Here is a 19,628-nt window from a genome sequence, read left to right as displayed (position 1 = left end):
CCCTGCAGGGTGGAGGGAAGGCGGGGGAGAGAGAAAGAGAGAAGAGAGTATATTAAGAATGAGGTGGAGAAGGAAAATATTTTATTTTACTCTGAAATGATTTTTCCTGAATGAATAATAGATTAGAAATCTCACTTGCCTTTTTTTTTTTTTTTTTTTTTTTAAATAGTGCTCTTACAAGTGCCCCTGAAACATGCAGGCATGAAAAAGTCACCACTTGAGCATTTGGGGCCTATTTCAGTAACAGCTTTGCTTTCCTACTACAGCTCCCAACCCTCTTCACCACCTCTCAGCAGTAAGCAAGCCATGGCTAATGGGCTGCCACAGCCTTGGAGATGGGCAGGAGCACGAGAAGACAGACCCCTGACCCTCCTGGCCATCTACAGCACTTTCATCAGTCAGTCCAAAGCATCCCCTGCAGTCTGACTCCTGTTTTAACTGGATGCTTTAACATAAGATCAAACTGGGTGGAGGCACCACATTGTCCCTCTCCTGTGGGGACTATAATTTGGGGTTGGTCCCAGGGACTCCTAAGAGCTTCTTATTAACAAAGCCACAAAGACAGGCCACAAGCAGCAGGTTGTGCAGGTCCACACACCAGACTCTTGGCTCCTACCTCCCTGTCCCCAGCCTTGGCCAGTGACAGCTTGATAAGACTGATGTGCCCCAGGGGAGCTCATCGAGCAGGGCAGACCTCTGGGAAGCTTGAGGCAAATGAAACACAAGTGACAAAGGAGGGTTTGGAAGTTGTGATTGTCTTGCTGTTTCAGCATTTTTCTACTGTTTTCCCTCCCCGCCAAGGCAATGTCCTAACGCTAATATTTCAGGCATAGAAATCCCACTGTTGTTTTGCTCCGGTCCCTAGAAAGAAGTCAGGTCTTTGCTAGTTTGAGGAATGTCATGGGGATGATTTAGTTACCCAATTCCATTTTCATATATTTAAATTAGATTGCAACCCTCTGGCCCAGGGACTAGCTGTTGCCTTCCAGCAGAAGGCAGCCACTCCTGCAATGGGCAGCTTTGCACCCTAGGTCCCAGTGCAGTTAAAAAAAAAATGCTTTTCAGGGAGCTCAACATTTGCTTCAGATGTCCTTTCAGGAGTACCCCCGCAGGGCTGGCTTGTTTTGAAATTTAGTTTCCCTGGTGGATGCTTATGAAATTAATATTTCAGTGCTGCATAGATGCTTCACCAGAACCCTCCCAAGGGGCAATAAGTCTCTAAGCCAAACCTGATGCCAGTTGAGTCTCAGGTGACAGCAACCACAGTCAAGTGAAATCAAGGTAAGGAATAAAGCACGTTACTCTGTGGGCACCGGTTGTGGCCAGCAGCTGACATTGCCTGCAAGTTTCTCGCTCTCTAGGTGGTTCTCAAGGTCACATTGCTGGAGGTATTAAGGTTGTCCGGGTAACCTTTAATGTACATTTTGGAATGAGTTTGTGGGGTGAGGGTTGAAATTTTTTCCAGCATTGTGTTCTCTAACAATTGCTGTTTGACATTTCCCCACAGGTTCTAGTTTTCTTCCTACAGCAAGTGTTCAAACTCCAGGTCAGACCACCTCTGCTAAGCTGGGAGGGGATTGCAGCCCCCTAAATTGTGCATTCCTGCCACTTGCCTGGGGGGGACAGGACTGCTGTTTTACACTGCATTCTCCATATCCACTCGGTTGTTACCGGGAGCAGTGGCAAAGTGTCATCTCACCTTAAAACATAGGCAAACCACCTCACCCCCAGCAGTACCATGTACCACACCTGGGACTTTGGAGGCCTCTGCAGTCTGCCATCAGAGCACCATCCCTCCTGCTTCTGCCATCTCCTGCTGCAGCACTGTCCTAAGGGCATCCGTCCATGTGATTTCAGGCTGCATCTGTCACCCAACACATCTTAATCTTGACTTTCAACACTCCCTGCTACTCCATTCCCACCTGAGCCCCTCCTGGGCAAGGGCTGAGGGCAGTGAGTGGGGCCAACCCCAGTCCATGCAGGCTCTGTGCAGACTGCCCCCGGCCCGGAGACCAGCAGAGCAGAGATCTGGCAGCACACAAAAGTATCTTGCAGCAGAAAGGGATTTGCAATGTAGTGAATAGCTAACTGATAAATACTACAGCGAGAAAAGTCCAAGCCCTGGATAAAAATGACTTATGGTGTTAAGCTGTGCCCATGGTCCAACTGTAGCCACTATTACGTTGCCCCACACCCAGCACAAAATGGTCATTTGTTTCTGACTGACTTTTATTTCAAGTTAAAGAAAGCAACAAAGAAAAGAAGAATATAAAGCCTCCCCAAGAGGCTAAGCACAGCAATTCACCGTGCAGCCTAACTGGAGCGACGCACAAAATGGCAGCTGCTCCTGCAAGCGAGCAAAGCCAGCTCCTGCTTTCGTGAGCGCAAAGAGCAGCGGCGGCTCCTGCTGCTGCACAGCTGCCTCCGCCTCAGTCCTGGCTCAGGATCTCAGGAGGTGGACGAGAAATTAGGGACATTAATTTCTACTCTGTGATGGGCAAAAAGAACAACCCACAGGCTCTAACCAAACCTGAATCTTTCTGAAACTTGGGCATTAATCTTTAGAAAGAATAACAACTCCCTCTAAGTATTTGCATTTTACTCTTCCTGGTTTGGGAGGAGATACAATGCAGACACAGCCCCTCTCCACCAGGTGACCAGCTCATGCATAACATAGAGCTCTAGGAATCTCATATATGATCTGCAGGCCCACTTCCAGACCTCGCAGTTTCGCCTCCTCCCATAGGAGCTCCTGGGAAGCCTCCAGGCTTTGAAGTTCGCATCTGCGTATCAGCAGCTCTCCATCCAGCCTCCCTGGAGCGCCTGCCTTGCAGCCGAGGGCAGCCACCAGCTCACAGGCCACTGGCTTGGCTCATTTCTTGTCCCTAAATCACACACGCAGACAGGTTTAAATACATCAAATGATTTCCTAACCTCACATCTCCCTGCGAGCAGGGGCTGGAGCTGTCACAGGCATGTTACGTGTGGGCAAATGGGAGAGGTGTGAATTTGGGAACCCTTGATCTGCTCCCAGACCAGGAAGGGACAGGTCAACATCAGCTCCCATCAACCCCTGCCATCAAAAGCCATCTTTTATGGATAGGGATTTGGCAGCCAGCGTGTAAGAGGAGCCTGTAGTCCACACCACAAAATGCCATCGCCACAAGTTGCACCTCTTGGCCTTCCCCAAAGCAGTGGAGCATTAACTGGGTCCCTCGGCATGCGGGGGAAGCTTGTGCTGTTGCCACTTCACCCTGGATAACGAGGGCTTTAATCTCCAGGTTTGTCAACTTAGCACCTTGCCAGAACTAGGACTCATTTTTAGTATTAAAAAATAATGCATATTTATCAAACCTAGTCAGACAGCGGGGAGGGGGAAACAGCTGGCAGCAGTCTCCCTCTCCCCATCTGACATGCGCTTGCCATTTTTCACAGTTTCAACAGCTCTCCAGCTCTAGTCCTTATAATTACGATGAAAAAATCTCACACTCGACCATAGCGCCTCGCGGCCAAGATGCCAATGTGTTTCCACATAAAAGCCTCATTGCAAAAACCCTAAAATTTTTCAGAGTCTCTGCTTTATTCCCATCCTCCCTTACATCATTGTATTCACATGGTGTTCAATTATTTACAAGCATACAAAACACTCCAGCCCAGATTCTCAACTGGTATCAATCACTGAAGTGCCAACTAAATCAACGGAGCTACAAAGATTTGCTCCAGAGAAGGATCTGTCCTGCTGTCCCTGAAGACTGCTTCTTCCCTCCACAGCACACATTGGGAAGGAGAGGATAAAAAACAGCTTTTTTTTTTTTTCATTCCCTGAGTTTGCCAGACACACGCAAGCACACTAATGCCCACGGAGACCTGCTCCCCACTGCTGACCTACTTTTCATTCATTTGCCTGCGATACACTTGTCTCCTATGGCAGTGCCAGATATTCCTGGAAGCAGCCATCCACACCTTGCCCAGAGCCCTGTGGCAACACCAGGAGCTCTGTGCATGGGGCAGGCCCCTGGGTACTAGGATAACATCCTTGACTTTAATGACAGATAAAGCTGTCAGATTATTCAGCCAGGCCTGGCCCTTCCTTGGAGCTGGTGCAGCATCATCTGTCTCTAGTCCATTCCTTCAGGGCTTTTTCTCCGTCCTTTTCAAGTGGCAGCACTTCCAAGGAGGCCCAAAGGGAGACAGCTTCCCCTGGCTGGTGAGCTCAGAGGACTAACACACAAGAAGGTCTCCTTTAGCGATGGCTGATAATTTCTAGCTTTCCAGCCTCCATCATTTTAATTCAACAAGACCAACAGAGCCCCAGGACATAAATCACAAATCAGAGAGGCCAATATATTGGCATAGGCATGGGACATTCCTCTAAAGCTATGGGACAATCTTCAATCAATTAGTGCTTTTTTAGGATGGATGAATCCCCATAGACAACACAGCTTTCCACAAGACCAGGGTCAGTACAACCAATCTTTCAGTAAGTCTCTTTATCAGGACTTTGTGATCACACAAAAAGCAGAAACCGACTTTTGAAAGACATTTTGTTATTTGCACCTTCACTTAGAATGTGAAGAGTTCCTGAAAACATAATATGAGTGTAAAGAACAGGTCTGTTCCCTTGAGAGCATTTTCACACACAGACTGGAGAATCACATGTGAAACCCTGGGCCACTGGGCATCTCATTAGAAGACAAGAATTTAAATTTACTCCTATTACCATCACCAGTTCACAAACTGGGGCCACTCCATTCAAAACCAGAAGGCCAAGGAAATGCAAGGAGACAGACACCAGGCCTCGGTCTTACTGCACTGGACCCAGCTTACTCATCCCTCATGTACCACCACAGCAAAGAGATGTCACAAGGCCTTCATCATGACTAGAATCATAATATCCATGATTCACATGGAGACTTTTTATACAAAGCACCGAGATAAAAATAAAATGAAAGGGAAATAACTTAACAAGAAACTTGTTTCATTCCCTACAAGATGGATAAACCAAGACGAATGTAAACAGCTCAACTTGACCCAAATATTTTTTCGTTGCTGAGTAACCCTGCAAAAAATGTTGTTATCTCACTAGCATCTGTGGAGATTAGATGGAAGGGAATTTTAAACAAACATTCATTGTCCCTTGTTTTAGGAATTTCAGCCTGGACATGAACTCTTGGGACTGCTGCTCTTGCAGCACCCCTGACTCCTTTCAGTAGGGAACAAACAGTTGAGGAGGGCAGGAAGCATCTGTAACATCTCCAACACATTAACATGCCGTTGACATGAAAGTTTACATGAAACATTTGGGTTTACAGCTTCCCAAATTCTTCTAAGCGAAGGATGCAGCTGCTTTGCGAAGGCTACGAGCAGGAAATACACGCTCAGGCCATGACTACAGCAGGAGGTGGGAGGAGGGGTAGTCACAGCAGATGGCTTCAAGCCATTTTGGGTGGCAGTAGGCACCCACCGAGGGGCTCAGACTTTACAACCCACACTGGCTGCCATATGCTGCAACAGTGGCTCAGCATCACACAGGACGCAATTTATAGCATACTTCATGGTTGCAAGTACCACGCTACCCTCTTACTGCTCTCCATTAGTGCAATCACCTTTCTGCCAAGTGTCTTCTAGCACCTTGCTATCATATTTACTGATTTTTTCATGTTTTTGTAGGTGGAGGGAGATCTGATAGATCATCTGAGAGATTCAGGCATGAGGTTTTAGTCTCATTTGTGCTCTGGAGGTCAGGCCTGCTCACTCCTTCACTCCCTCCCGAAAGATAAGCGCTATCTCAACAACACACAGATGCTTTTAGAGATCACCTTGGCCCCTGCTAAGCTGTGCAGCATTTCTGCCGTCTGTGTCCTGGAGTTGGAAGCGCATGCAAGCAAGGCTGTGCCTGTGACACTGGGAGCTTGGAACAGGTGGGGTGGGGAGATTACAGCTCTGAAAATGGCAACCCTTTCAGCAACAGCAGACTTCCTTGTTGAATTTCTCCTGGAGTAACTCAGGGAAGTGAGAGTAGGGGGGAAAGAAAGGCCTGGAGATGGCAGGATGGAAATCGGTCTTCCATCAGCCCGGGCTCAGAGGGAGAGGATGCCAGCGGCACCTGGCAACAGACTGCAGTGAAAAGATGTACACGAAGGGCAGAGTGAAGGTACAGCATCGTTGTGCTATCGTGTGCTTTTGTTATACAGCAGCAGCAATATAACGCCAGTGCTGTGGCATGATGGCAGGGCAATACTGCAGCCCAACAGACTCCAGCAATGGAGGAAGTGGGATGCCTTCCCCCAACCTGAGAGCAGCGTCCTTCCACACTGGGATGGGGGAGGGTCTCACCTCTGGAGAACTCTTTGAGAAATATGGCAGTCTGCTCAAAATATTTAGTCTCAATCACACACAGACAACTTCATGGGCTGGACCTTCTGCCCCACATGAAAGCAATGAATGAGAGGTCAGTTCATGTTCAGTCACCGGAAGGAGCAGGTCACCCTGAACCACTGGTTTACATCCCAGCTGGGTCAGCCCAGCTGCCAAACTAAAGATTAAGGCAATTTACTCTGTAAGGGTCCTTAAAATATCAACTCAGTGCAAGTATTACAGCTCCCACCAGGGTTCTGAGGGAGGACAGTCATCCACACTCATGCTAGGCAACTGCAGTTGCATCTCTCAGATTCATGGAGAATCTGGGATATTTTTAACATCTTGAAAGAAACAGCTACTCAGCGTCAGTTATTTTAACTCAGTAGAGTCCGTGCATTCAGACCAGTCCTACTGGATGTACATTTGCTAGTGCCCTCCATGGCATCTGCTGGCCCTGGCCTGGTTTGCCTCCCAGCTCACAGTGGTTGCATTTTAATCCTTAGGTGATGCATCTCCTCAACATGCACAACAGGCACAGCCAGGGAGCTTCCTGGAGGAAGCGATTACAGAAATTGAGCTCACCTAAACAATTAAAAAAGCTGATATATATCTCAAAGCTCCAATTTTTCTCTCTACTATATCTAGGACCTGCATCAGACTAAAATGCATGAGTAGAGAGAGACTCTGCTCTTCTTCAGTTGCTGCCTGAACCTCCACCAACCAGTGCTGACAGCACTACAGGGCTAGCCCAGAAGCTCCATTTCATCAAGGAGGTGAACACAGTCCAGCTGCCCTGTTTAGGTTGGATCAACCAGTTCCATAAAGGAAGAGGTATTGGTTACACCAGTGCAGACTGGAGCCTAGGAGCATTTGGCCCCATGGCAGCATTTTCAGCCCTGGAAAGCAGAGGCTTCTGTCTGATCACAGCCTGCTGAAAGGCTTTGCTCCTCCTGCCCTACCTGGCAGCTAACACATCACAGCCAACTCCATAATCCCCCCAGCAAAGCAGATCTCAGCTGCAACTTAATCTGAACTTCTACTTCAGCTCTCACAGCCAGCTCAAGTGAAAATGAAAAGCAACTGATAAAGGAAAACCCACAAAGTGAAGCAGGTGGTGAGGGGGCCAGAATGCGACTGGAAGGAGCAATGCCACCACAGATCTAGCAGTGCAAATATTAATTGATTTTTTATTATTCCAGTCCTTTCCTTCCCCAGTGGCTGGTAATTGCGGGATTCCTGCCTGCCCTCCGGTGGCTAAGGAAGAGAGGAAAACCAAGAGCATGTCAGCAGAGCAAGCCCAGGAACAGAGCATCCACAAAGGCCTGTTTTACCCCACAGTGAACAGCAGGAAGCTTCAGTGACTCTGAAGCTGCTGACATTTCTTTTGAGCACCATTGCAGAGCAAGACTACTGGGACACCTCAGCCATCTCTGGGGGAATCTGAACCGCCAGTGCTACCTATGTGGAGACTATGGAGAGGCCAGTACCTTGAGTTTCCACCTGACTCAAGAGCATGATTTGCTTCTTACCAGAGGTATGGGTAGGAAAGAGCATAAACAAAGCAAGGACAGTCCAGATGTTTTGCCCCAGATTCAGCTGCATTTCTGCGGCTCTAAAGAACAGACGGAATGACCTTCTCCTCTGTCCTGCTGCCCCCATGCCCCTGGATCCAGTCACTTCCAGCTCTCAGAGAAGAGCCCCACTGCCTCTCAGCACACCTCCTACTGTCAACACCCTTATGACAAAGCTGGCTTTGTGCATCTCTATGCTGCTTTGTGACCTGGAGAAGCCCAGCTTGGTAAAGCACAGCCAGATGATGAGTATGGCACAGCCACCACCAGGTACCACTCATCAGCTGTCATGAGTGTCATCTGCAAGTGTCCCCATCCCCTCCAACCTCTCCCCACAATAGTCCTGAGCCAGCACCAGGCATCAGGTTCAGACCCTCAAGCCTTCAGCAGATCCCCTCCATGGGAATCTCACCCAGCACCATGCAAGAATTTTAACAGACACATGTTGTGAACAAGCAATGAGACTGCTGAGAAAAACCTGTCCTTAACTTTCAGGTTCAAATATATTCTCCTCCATCCACTCCAGATGCTACTCAGACACCTTGGAAATGGGTATTTAAAGATATCATGATCAAAGCAAGAGGAGGAGGAGGGCGAGGGCAAGGGCACAAGAGTCCCATTAGTAGGAAATCAGAATTCAGCTACATCCCTTACACAAGACAAAGGTGAGATAAAAGCTCTGTGAGGAAGACAACATGGGATCGCAGCAGCATTGACTTCCTTAACATCTGTAAGCAGAAAATATGCTCACTGCTTCCATATGGGAAAGGGCACAAACTCAGCAGTTTTCTTCTGGTAGGTTGATGGGAATTTGAAGCAGACTTTTCACAGCGCCAGTTATTTCTGGATTTTATAGGCCCAAGAACAGCTTCTGCTTCTTGCAGGCCCGAATACAGGCACCCAGACATCCGCCTAGGGAGCAGCAGCCTACCCTCAGTATGGCAGAATATCCTCTAGCAGGATGGGAATGGGACTAGTAGCCAGGAGACCTGAGCATGGTTCGCTGTACAATCCCCTGCTTCACCTCACAAGAAGGACAAAGGTTTCCATCTGTGGAGCGTTCCCACTGGAGCAGCTCGATGCTAGCACTAACGTGTTAGCAGGCCTATGATTTCAGACTTGATTACTGAGAGTGCAAAAGCAGTCTCACAACTGAGCCATGAGTGCTTCCTTAGGCACTCATAACCCAAAATCCACAAAGAACAATCTTTCATCACCCTCCATAGCTCAGGGAGTTCTAAAAGAGAAACAGCCACCAAGGAGCTTGTGACAAAGTGTTTGCGTCTACCGGTGAGTCAGAGCAGCTCAGCTTGTACCCACAGCATGATATGTCTTCTTCAGGATGGTGGTAATCTCCCTCCACCCATTTCCTCTAAGGCAGGAGGGAACGGGCTCGAGCCACAAACCAGTCTGGCCTCAAACCCACAATACATGTGAGGGAGGTATGTGACAAGCTTCCTCTGCCCCAGCTTTGGGGTCTGCATGTTGTACCATTAGCCAGGTGCTGACCGCATGACCCATCAATGAAGATGCTGAACACTAATGATCCCATAGCAGCCACAGAAGAGTAAGTAAATAACCTATCTTAGCCAAACCTTCCTCCAAGTGAGCAGGAAGCGATCTGACTCTACAAGGCCATTTTTGCTGGCATTGTCATTATAGTGCCAGAAAGTGTCTCACATCTTTGATGGGAGCTCAGAGGAGAGGGACTAGGGAAATCGCATCTCATCCTGCCTTTCCCTAGCCAAGCCTCTTAATGAGAGAGGGGAAAAAAAAGCATCATCATTTTTAACACAGGATAAAAGAATTGGTGCTACAGAAGCGCAAACAAACTCACCCTCCACTCAGTGCAGCTGGTCAACACCCCAAGGGCTGCTGTATGGTGGGAAGATTTGGGGTTGAATGCTGTCAGTGCCTGCAAGGAGACAGACAACCAGGCATGTTGTGAGCAAGGGGGGACTGAAGCCCAGGCCACCGGATCACAGCACAAAAGCTTCCAAAGGAAGAGTGAAAAGTGAGTCCCCTGAAGCCTGCAGCAGCACCACATCCATGGCCACTGTGCCATCTAGCCACTAGGGTGTGACAAAACACCACCGAGGGCACACGGATAACCACCCCATTGCCACTTTGGTGCTAAGGAGCAACAAGCAATTTGGGGTCCGGGAGAGAGACACTTCAGTGACAGTGGCCAACAAGACAATGTACGTACTGCAGATAGGAAGCTCTTGTACCTTCACACACTCTGCCCTGTTCCCCAAGGACCCAATTCCAAGCCCTTCAAAAATCAATGAGATAACAAGGAGATGAGTTGCAGCCAATATGGATTTGTCAAGAGCAAATCACATCAAGCCAATCTATCTTCCTCCTATAACAGCGTAACAGGCTTTTGGCAGAGAGCACTACCTGTCAAACATCTCAGCTCTAGTAAGGCTTTTGATGCTGTCTTGCCTGCCATTCCCATAAGCAAGGGGAATATGGTCTTAAGAGAAACTATGACAGGGCAGGTATAAAACTGCTCAGACAGCCATATGCAGAGGGCAGATACCAGTGGTCTCCTCTGCTACAAAGGAAGAACATGTTGACAAACAGGATTTTGTAGGAGTCTGTCACATACCAGCTCTCTTCAGGACTTTTGCTACTGACCTGGATGATGGAGCAAAAAGGAAACATTAAATTTGCAGGTAGCATGAAGGTGGGAAGAACTGCAGGTACTTTTAGAAGACAGGATTAGAAGATATCTTGAGAAATCATCCTTTTTCTTTCCGGCAGATACAAGGGCCAGGTTCTTCTCTCAGGCAGGAATAATCCGCTGTCCAAGAACACATGTCCAAATACAAAAAACAAATTTTCAGGGACTATTGCTTCACTACTCTTGCATATCAAGGGCTACTGATGCTGCAATGGGTCTGGGGCCTCTTGTTCTTGACCCTATGACAGTAGTGTCTAGGGTTCAAGACAGACTACCAGCATGTTGTGTTAGGCAGGCATGTACTCAGGGCATCCCTTCCCAAGCAGCTTGCAAACAGAATCAATATTGAGCTCAAAGGGCCCTGAACAGGATCAGAAAACACAAATTCCCACTCCCAGGCTGCTCTTTATCTACTGCATCACTGTCGCCTCGTTGCAACTGGCACATTTATTGTCTTTTCTGAGAACTGCTTTCAGCAGGGAAGGTGTTCCTGTGCCAGCAGCACATCATGCTAATGATGACAGCCAAGCACATACTAGATCTGACTGCTGTGCACACCATACATGTTTCATAAAGTTGTCCCAACTGCCTTCTCAAGCACTTCCCATAACCAGCTGCATCTGATTCTGCTGTCAAGTGATCTTCCTCTTCCCCTGCTGCATCTCACACAATTTTAACCTGTAGTCTCTGCAAGAAAAGGACTTCCAATCTCCAGATAAGTTTGCCACTAGAAGCAAACAAAGCACAAATGCCCTACAAAAATAATGAGCCAGCATCTCCAGACATGGCACTTTTCATGGAAAGCCATGGCCAAGCCCCTGCAATGAGCTACATTTCTAGCCTGCAGGGAAGAGACACTTGCAGCCATTCTCCACATGATCTTTGGGCTTTCCGCTCTACCATACATTTGGTTTATCTTAATGTGAGCTGGTAGGGAACCAGACCTTGCGGCCCTGGGAACTCTGATGTTCCAGGTAAGTTCATTCACTGCCAGAATAAGAAAGCAGAGTTTCCAAATAAGTGACATTTATTTTCCTTAAAAGAGTTGCTTTTGGCAGTCAATTGCAGGGAAGACTGTGAAGCAGCAATGGATTGATTTGGCTCCTATGGAGGTGACTAATGGTAACATGATCCAACAGCTAAGGCAGAGGACTAGATGGCAGTGCCCCCCACAGCTGCCTTTGTAAGAAGACACTTCCCTCGCATGTAATGAGGGAATCCTTGTACCACATTCCCTGTGTGTACATCTCCTGGGGGCGAATACAGTACGTTTTTGCCACATGCTCCAAGAACCCAGAATGGGAAGCAAATGCTTGAAATGAAAGCAGGAGAGCCAGGCTAGGGAAGGAAAGTCAGCATCGCACTTCAGGTTCAGAAGCACCCGGTCAGCTGGCAAAACCCTCTTCACTGCTGTGGATATGAGTGATGGGTATTGACAAGGCAGATTACACAGAGCATCACCCAGACCACGGGCTTTTATCACCCTGTGGAGCATGACTGAATGCAGTCTTATCCTAGAATAAAGTCTGAAAGAAAGCATTGCAAGAGAAATTATAGTGAGACTCGGGGTCATCCCAGGGCAGGTCTCTTCATGGTGAGGGGCAAGACGATCTATGCATCAGGAACTTGACCAAATTTAAAGAAAGGTCACAGGAAGAGCCAAAGCAGAAGATGAACTGGCTTGTATTTATTAGCCACCACAAAAGACAGGAGCAAGATCAAGCCATAAAAGCAAGGCATTAGCACCTCTATGATCAGCATAAATCTGCTAGGATCTGCCATCTCTCTCACCGGTACTTACTGCAGTTTCTCTCCTGAAGGATGGGCTATGCATGTACCTCTGTACACACTCCTCCAGACTAAGAGCCTTGCAGCATCTGACAACCTTGGAGCAATCAGGTGAGACTCCGCGGCCTGCCACTGCATTTCCTCCTTCAGAAGAGCCTGGGCATCATTACTGCACACTTAACACTGCCAAAAAGCCTGTGAAGTTTAAAATGGGATAGTCTGTCATTCACACAGATGCCAATGCCACAAGGGTGTCCTAGAAATTAGACAAGATCTGCTCACAGCTAAGGGACCACACGGGGAACTGAATGGAAGTTACAGGCTATGTAAATTCACCTAAAAAATTGCACTGAGTACTGGAAGCCAGGGGTTAGTGGCGCTACTGGCACAGTCAGTTCAGCTCTTAGCTTATGCTTCCTTGCATCCCTTGCTGCCTTTAAGCTACCATGTCAGAGCACCTATGATCCACACTATTAATGCCAGGATCTCAGCTCATCCCAGCCTGAGAACAGTGCCACAGCCACAGTTATTCATGCCTTTCATCACCTCTCAGCTAGACCGCAGCAATATGACAGCCCTGCAGCATGCAAGAAGCTCTATCTGAAATATGCTCTGCATCCCCGAGTGCTCTGTAATGCTGTTACTACAACCACACCAGGCTGGTCCCCTGCCTCACAGCTCCTGATGCAGAGATCCAGGAGAAATTGGGCTCAAGACCTTGGCCCTTATGTCCCTGCAGCCTCACCAGCAAAGCTAAGGCTGCCTTCCAGGATGGAGTCCTGGGCATGGTACATTGGATCATCGAAGAGCACCACTGTGCCTCACAAGGGCTGATCACATCCATACACAGCAGACAACCTTCTCGGCCCCCATTGAGCTGTCTCTGCCCAGGGAGCACAGGTTATCATAAACATTTCCTGCTGCAAACAGCTGGGTTTCTTTAGGCTACCTGGTCTGACAGAAATACACCATGACATGTGGATTTAAAGGAAATACCCTAGAATATGACTTTCCACTGCAGGCACTTAACCCCTGGGATGACACTGAAATATTCAGACCCTGACAGATGCAGGCGCATTCACTGTAATGCATGACTCAAAGATGCTCAGATATATACCCTCAGAGCACAGGAAGGTCTGTTTACAGCCTACACGAATGGTGGAGAGCTTACAAGCTCTCGGTCAGCCTGTTCAGCCATATCAAATTAGCATGGAAGTTGTTTGGTTCCTGTGGAACAGTTTATTTGGAACAGGACAGATATTACAGACTTGAATGTGAGAGGTGGGCTCTCCAATGCAAGCAATTACTATCATGGCATGAAGTGACAGAAAGAAAGAGATGGTGTTTGCGCCTCTGCTGAGCTCATACAATTCCCCTATGGCTTAGCTCCCTCATCTGTAAAGACAAGGATAACTTTGCTCACCTATCAATTTCCTATTTGCATCAGCTAAAAAGAATAAAGGTCTGGTCCCATGAGGTTCTGATTCACTCTGCTGAAGGTGCCTTATTCTTCTAAGACAAGTTAATGGGAGTTGTGGTAAAAAGCAATCCACCTTGTTTGGATGTGCTGGAAGAGGTGACATCAAGAAAGGCAGCCTCAACACTTCATCTTGCAGATTCCCAAACATTGCTATAGGCCTTTTCTTTACCTGCCTCTGCCAATTTTCACCATGAGCTGTACTGCTTTATTATTGTGTCTCTAAGGTTCCTCCACATGCTCCAAGCTCATCCCAGACATCCCAGACTAAATGCCAGCCATTGTAGGCAGAGAGCCATTAGCACTGCAGTGCTGTTATTGCTGCTGCCTGGTCTGGAATTAATGCAGCTCAGACACAGCCCAGTGAAAAATATTGACTTTCCAGCTAATCAAACCAAATTCCATGAAAGCTACAACCTCAAACTTCAAAAAATCCATCAATGATTCATAAATATTTGAAAGTGCCAGATTGATTGCATCTGGATTACTGCAGCGGAGGGGGCTGAGGACTGGCTGGGAAGGAGATGGACTAGACAGCTGCTCAGACCTTGATGTCATGTATCACCCTGCACTACCAGGACTGCACAGATCTTCCCCACCTCAGACAGAGGATGAACACTATATCCCAGTGCTATGTTACTTATGCTGGTGTAAGCCCTACTCACTCCAGAGCACCCAGCCTGCAGGTAGGATGTACCATACCAGCTGCTGGGACCACGAAGATTAGAAGCCTAACAACTTGGTTCAATTTCTGACTCTGGAATAATTAAAAAAACATATATATGCCCACCTCCTTCACACATTGCCTGCCTGCCAACCAGATTGTTGGTATTCCCAGAACATACCAACCTTCAGCTGGCCTTCTGGGAAGGGAGACAAGTGAGACAATTTGTTAGCCTGGCCTTCTCTCCACCCAACCCAGCCCAGTTCTCTCATCTTCAGCCAGCCAAGGAGGAGTCGTTTATTTTCCTAACAATTTTTCCAAGGGAAACAAAATCCAGGAAATTATGCAACATGCAACAAGTCAATGTGGTCTATTTTTACTTCACCCCATGGAGAAGCTCCAACTTTTCCCACATTAAAAAAAAATAATCTGCTGTCCAGTTCCAACTTAGAAGAGAGGGGGGAAACTTTTTGGAAAGAAACACTTACAATAAATAACTTTGGTTGCGTTGCAGACAGTCTTTGCTGCATAAAAGTTGGTTTGCAAAGCCATTTCAGGCTGCCTTTGTCCTCCAAGTCTCTGGAGCTACATTTGTACACAAGAGAACCTAGTACAAAGTCCTCTCTTGTGAAATCATATATTTAGCTCTTGAAATCAAGACGAGAAACAGAGGCGTACAAATCTTACCCTGAAACACAAAACTCTCCTTTGTTAGCGACTGATGTGAGGACAGAGCCGCAGATGAACTGGAAGAGCCATGCCTCTTCAGGGCATGGAAGGCAAGTATCCGAAGAGGACCAAGGCAGGTGCACGGCACTGTGCTGAGCCTGATCTCCTACAACCGTGCCTCATACTTCAATGACTGCCATGGCAGGAAGCACAAATGCTGACTGAAGTGCTCCCATGATTTCAGCATTCAGAGGCTCTCCTCCATAATCCTCCTCTGTAATCCTGTAAGCTAACACAGTGCAGCTCCACGCTGCAGTCTCTCCCTTGGTGTGAGCATTAATAACTTCACAGGGTCTGCTGAGGCAAGCTGCAGAGATAGCTGGGGGAGCACACACTCTGCACCTGCACAAGCCTGGTCTCAGTACTAAGACAAGCAGTAAGGTTCAGCCCTATCCCAAGAGGCTGGCAGTATTCTGTCAAACATGCCAAGAGACCCAGCTTTCCTAGGGACACTGTATCCACCTCCGCATGGAAACCTCAGTTCACTGAGTCAGGTACCTCTTGTCCATGGTGTGCACGCAGAGCGCAGTCCAGATGTGCTGATGACAAGGACTGTCCCACACTATAGGGGACAAAAAGTCTTTGGGTATCTGCTCCTGATCCTTTATCACAGAATCACAGAATCATATAGGTTGGAAAAGACCTTTAAGATCATAGAGTCCAACCGTAAACCTAACACTACCAAGACCACCACTACACCATGTCCCTAAGCACCTCATCCAAACATCTTTTAAATACCTCCAGGGATGGCGACTCAACCACTTCACTGGGCAGCCTGTTCCAATGCTTGATAACCCTTTCAGTGAAGTAAAATTTACTAATATCCAGTCTAAACCTCCCCTGGTGCAACTTGAGGCCATTTCCTCTCGTCCTATCCCTTGTTACCTGGGAGAAGAGACCAACCCCCACCTCTCTACAACCTCCTTTCAGGTAGTTGTAGAGAGCAGTAAGGTCTCCCCTCAGCCTCCTTTTCTCCGGGCTAAACAACCCCAGTTCCCTCAGCCGCTCCTCATAAGACTTCTGCTCTAGACCCTTCACCAGCTTCGCTGCCCTTCTCTGGACACGCTCCAGCACCTCAATGTCTCTCCTGTAGTGAGGGGCCCAAAACTGACCACAGTATTCGAGGTGCGGCCTCACCAGTGCCGAGTACAGGGGCACGATCACTTCCCTAGTCCTGCTGGCCACACTATTTTTGATACAAGCCAGGATGCCATTGGCTTTCTTGGCCACCTGGGCACACTGCTGGCTCATATTCAGGCAGCTGTCAACCAACACCCCCAGGTCCTTCTCTGCTGGGCAGCTTTCCAGCCACTATTCCCCAAGCCTGTAGCATTGCATGGGGTTGCTGTGGCCCAAGGGCAGGACCTTGCACTTAGCCTTGTCGAACCTCATGCAATTGGCCTCGGCCCATCGATCCAGCCTGTCCAGGTCCCTCTGCAGAGCCTTCCTACCCTCAAGCAGATCAACACTCCCGCACAACTTGGTGTCATCTGCAAACTTACTGAAGGTGCACTCGATCCCTTCATCCAGATCATTGATAAAGATATTAAACAGAACTGGCTCCAACACAGAGCCCTGGGGAACACCACTTGTGACTGGCTGCCAACTGGAGTAAACTCCATTCACCACAATTCTCTGGGCCCGGCCATCCAGCCAGTTCTTTACCCAGCGAGCAGTACACCCGACCAAGCCACGAGCAGCCAGTTTCTCCAGGAGAATGCTGTGGGAAATGGTGTCAAAGGCTTTACTGAAGTCTAGATAGACAACATCCACAGCCTTTCCCTCATCCCCTAGGCGGGTCACCTTGTCGTAGAAGGAGATCAGGTTGGTCAAGCAGGACCTGCCTTTCCTGAACCCATGCTGGCTGGGCTTGATCCCTTGGTTATCCTCTACATGCTGTGTGATGGCACTGAGGATGATCTGCTCCATCAGCTTCCCTGGTACCAAGGTCAGGCTGACAGGCCTGTAGTTCCCCGCATCCTCCTTCCAGCCCTTCTTGTAGATGGGCGTCACATTTGCTAATCTCCAGTCAACTGGGACCTCCCCAGTTAGCCAGGACTGCTGGTAAATGATGGAAAGGGGCTTGGTGAGCACTTCTGCCAGTTCCTTTGGTACTCTCGGGTGGATCTCATCAGGCCCCATAGACTTGTGAGTGTCTAAGCGGTGCAGCAGGTCACTAACCATTTCCCCCTGGATTATGGGGGCTCCATTCTGGTCCCCGTCCCTATCTTCTGACTCAGGGGGCTGGGTAACCAGAGAACAATTGGCCCTACTATTAAAGACTGAGGCAAAGAAGGCATTAAGTACCTCAGCCTTTTCCTCATCCTTGGTCACTGTGTTCCCTCCCCCGTCTACTAGGGGCTGGAGATTCTCCTTAGCTCTCCTTTTGCTGCTAATGTATTTGAAGAAGTACTTTTTGTTGTCTTTTACAGCAGCAGCCAGATTGAGCTCTAGCTCAGCTTTGGCCCCTCTAATTTTCTCCCTGCACAGCCTTGCTACACCTTTGTAGTCCTCCTGAGTTGCCTGTCCCTTCTTCCAGAGGTCATAGACTCTCCTCTTTTTCCTGAGTTCGAGCCAGAGCTCTCTATTCAGCCAGGCCGGTCTTCTTCCCCGCCGGCTCGTCTTTTTGGCACCTGGGGACAGCCTGCTCTTGTGCCTTTAGGACTTCCTCCTTAAAGAAAGTCCAGCCTTCCTGGACTCCTTTGCCCATTAGGGCTGCCTCCCAGGGGACTCTGTCAACCAGTCTCCTAAACAGGCTGAAGTCTGCCCTCCGGAAGTCTAAGGTGGCAGTTTTGCTGACCCTCCTCACCGCTTCTCCATGTATCAAAAACTCTATCATTTCATGATCACTCTGCCCAAGACGGCCTCCAACCATCACATGGCTCACAAGTCCTTCTCTGTTCGTGAACAAGAGGTCCAGCAGGGCACCTTCCCTAGTTGGCTCACTCACCAGCTGTGTCAGGAAGTTATCTGCGACACGCTCCAGGAACCTCCTAGACTGTTTCCTCTCTGCTGTATTGTATTGCCAGCAGACATCCGGTAGGTTGAAGTCCCCCAAAAGAACAAGGGCTAGCGATCGTGAGGCTTCTCCCAGCTGCTTATAGAATAGTTCGTCAGTCTCCTCATCCTGGTTGGGTGGTCTGTAACAGACTCCCACCACAATATCTGCCTTGTTGGCCTTCTCCCTGATTCTTACCCATAGACACTCCACCCTATCGTCACCATAATCAACCTCTAAACTATCCAGACACTCCCTAACATATAGGGCTACCCCACCACCTCTCCTGCCTCGCCTATCCCTCTTGAAGAGTTTATAGCCATCCATTGCCGTACTCCAGTTGTGAGAGTCATCCCACCATGTTTCCGTAATGGCAACCATATCATAGTTTTCCTGATGTACAATGGCTTCCAACTCCTCCTGCTTGTTGCCCATGCTGCATGCATTGGTGTAGAGGCACTTCAGCTGGGCTGTCGTCCATGTCTCCTTCATAGAAGGACACCCTTGTGTGCTTTGAGGTGTTTCACTGGCATTTCCCTCTTGGCTCCTATTGCCTCAGTATCCCCTAGCTCAACCCTGTTCAACTTCAGCTGTGCCCCAGTGTACCCTGCACATCTCAGAGACAGAGGCTGAGTGCCCTCACTGGCACCCGCTCCCTCTAACAGTTGCACGTCGTCCCTCAGCTTCCCTTGGGCAAGCCTGATATTATCCCCCTCCCCCTTCGAGTCTAGTTTAAAGCTCTGCTGATGAGCCCCGCAAGTTCCTGAGCAAAGATTCTCTTTCCCCTTTGAGAAAGATGAATCCCATCAGATGCCAGCAAACCTGGTGCTGTGTAGGCCATCCCGTTATAAAAAAAAAAACAAATCTGTGGTGATGACACCAGCCATGGAGCCATCAGTTGATAGATTGCGTGCCTCTGTTCCTTCTAGTGTCACTGCCCACAACTGGAAGGAGAGAGGAGAAAATAACCTGTGCTCCAGAGTCCGTTACTAGCCATCCCAAGGCCCTGAAGTCTCTTTTGATTGCCCTAGGACTTTGTGTTGTAGCTTCATCACCCCACACATGGAAGAGCAGTAGTGGGTAATAGTCCGAGGGCCGTACCAGGCTAGGGAGTATCCTAGTGATATCCTTCACCCGGGCCCCAGGGAGGTAGCAGACTTCCCTAAGAGGAGGGTCCATCCGGCATATCGGACCCTCGGTTCCCCTCAGAAGGGAGTCACCCACAACTATAACCCATCTTCTCTTCCTTGTGGAGGTGGTGTTAATACGAGAGGTACGTTCTTCTGACCTGGGCGACACCTCTGGTGTAGACAGACTGTCATCCCCATCCTCCATTGACTGGCCTTCCACCT

The 19,628-nt window shown here is 48.6% G+C and overlaps 1 long non-coding RNA gene across 9 annotated transcripts in view; it reads right to left on the bottom strand.

Annotated features, from left to right (window-relative positions):
• LOC140655763 (uncharacterized) overlaps positions 1–19,628 on the bottom strand; it is a 121,041-nt gene that overhangs the window by 25,015 nt on the left and 76,398 nt on the right. For 5 of the 9 annotated variants that reach the window (XR_012043845.1, XR_012043852.1, XR_012043846.1 and 2 more), the window contains exons 2-4: positions 12,422–12,603; positions 10,575–10,740; positions 9,769–9,846 (exon numbers count right to left, since the gene is read on the bottom strand). The exons of the other annotated variants lie outside the window; for them this stretch is intronic. This is a non-coding gene — a long non-coding RNA (uncharacterized lncRNA). The remainder of the gene's footprint in view (positions 1–9,768; positions 9,847–10,574; positions 10,741–12,421; positions 12,604–19,628) is intronic. 9 annotated transcript variants of the gene reach the window in all.

Source organism: Ciconia boyciana, chromosome 8 (assembly GCF_034638445.1).
Source record: "Ciconia boyciana chromosome 8, ASM3463844v1, whole genome shotgun sequence".
Classification (NCBI taxonomy): domain Eukaryota; kingdom Metazoa; phylum Chordata; class Aves; order Ciconiiformes; family Ciconiidae; genus Ciconia; species Ciconia boyciana.
Note: the sequence above shows the minus strand (reverse complement) of the source record. Positions and strands in the feature narration are given on the sequence as shown.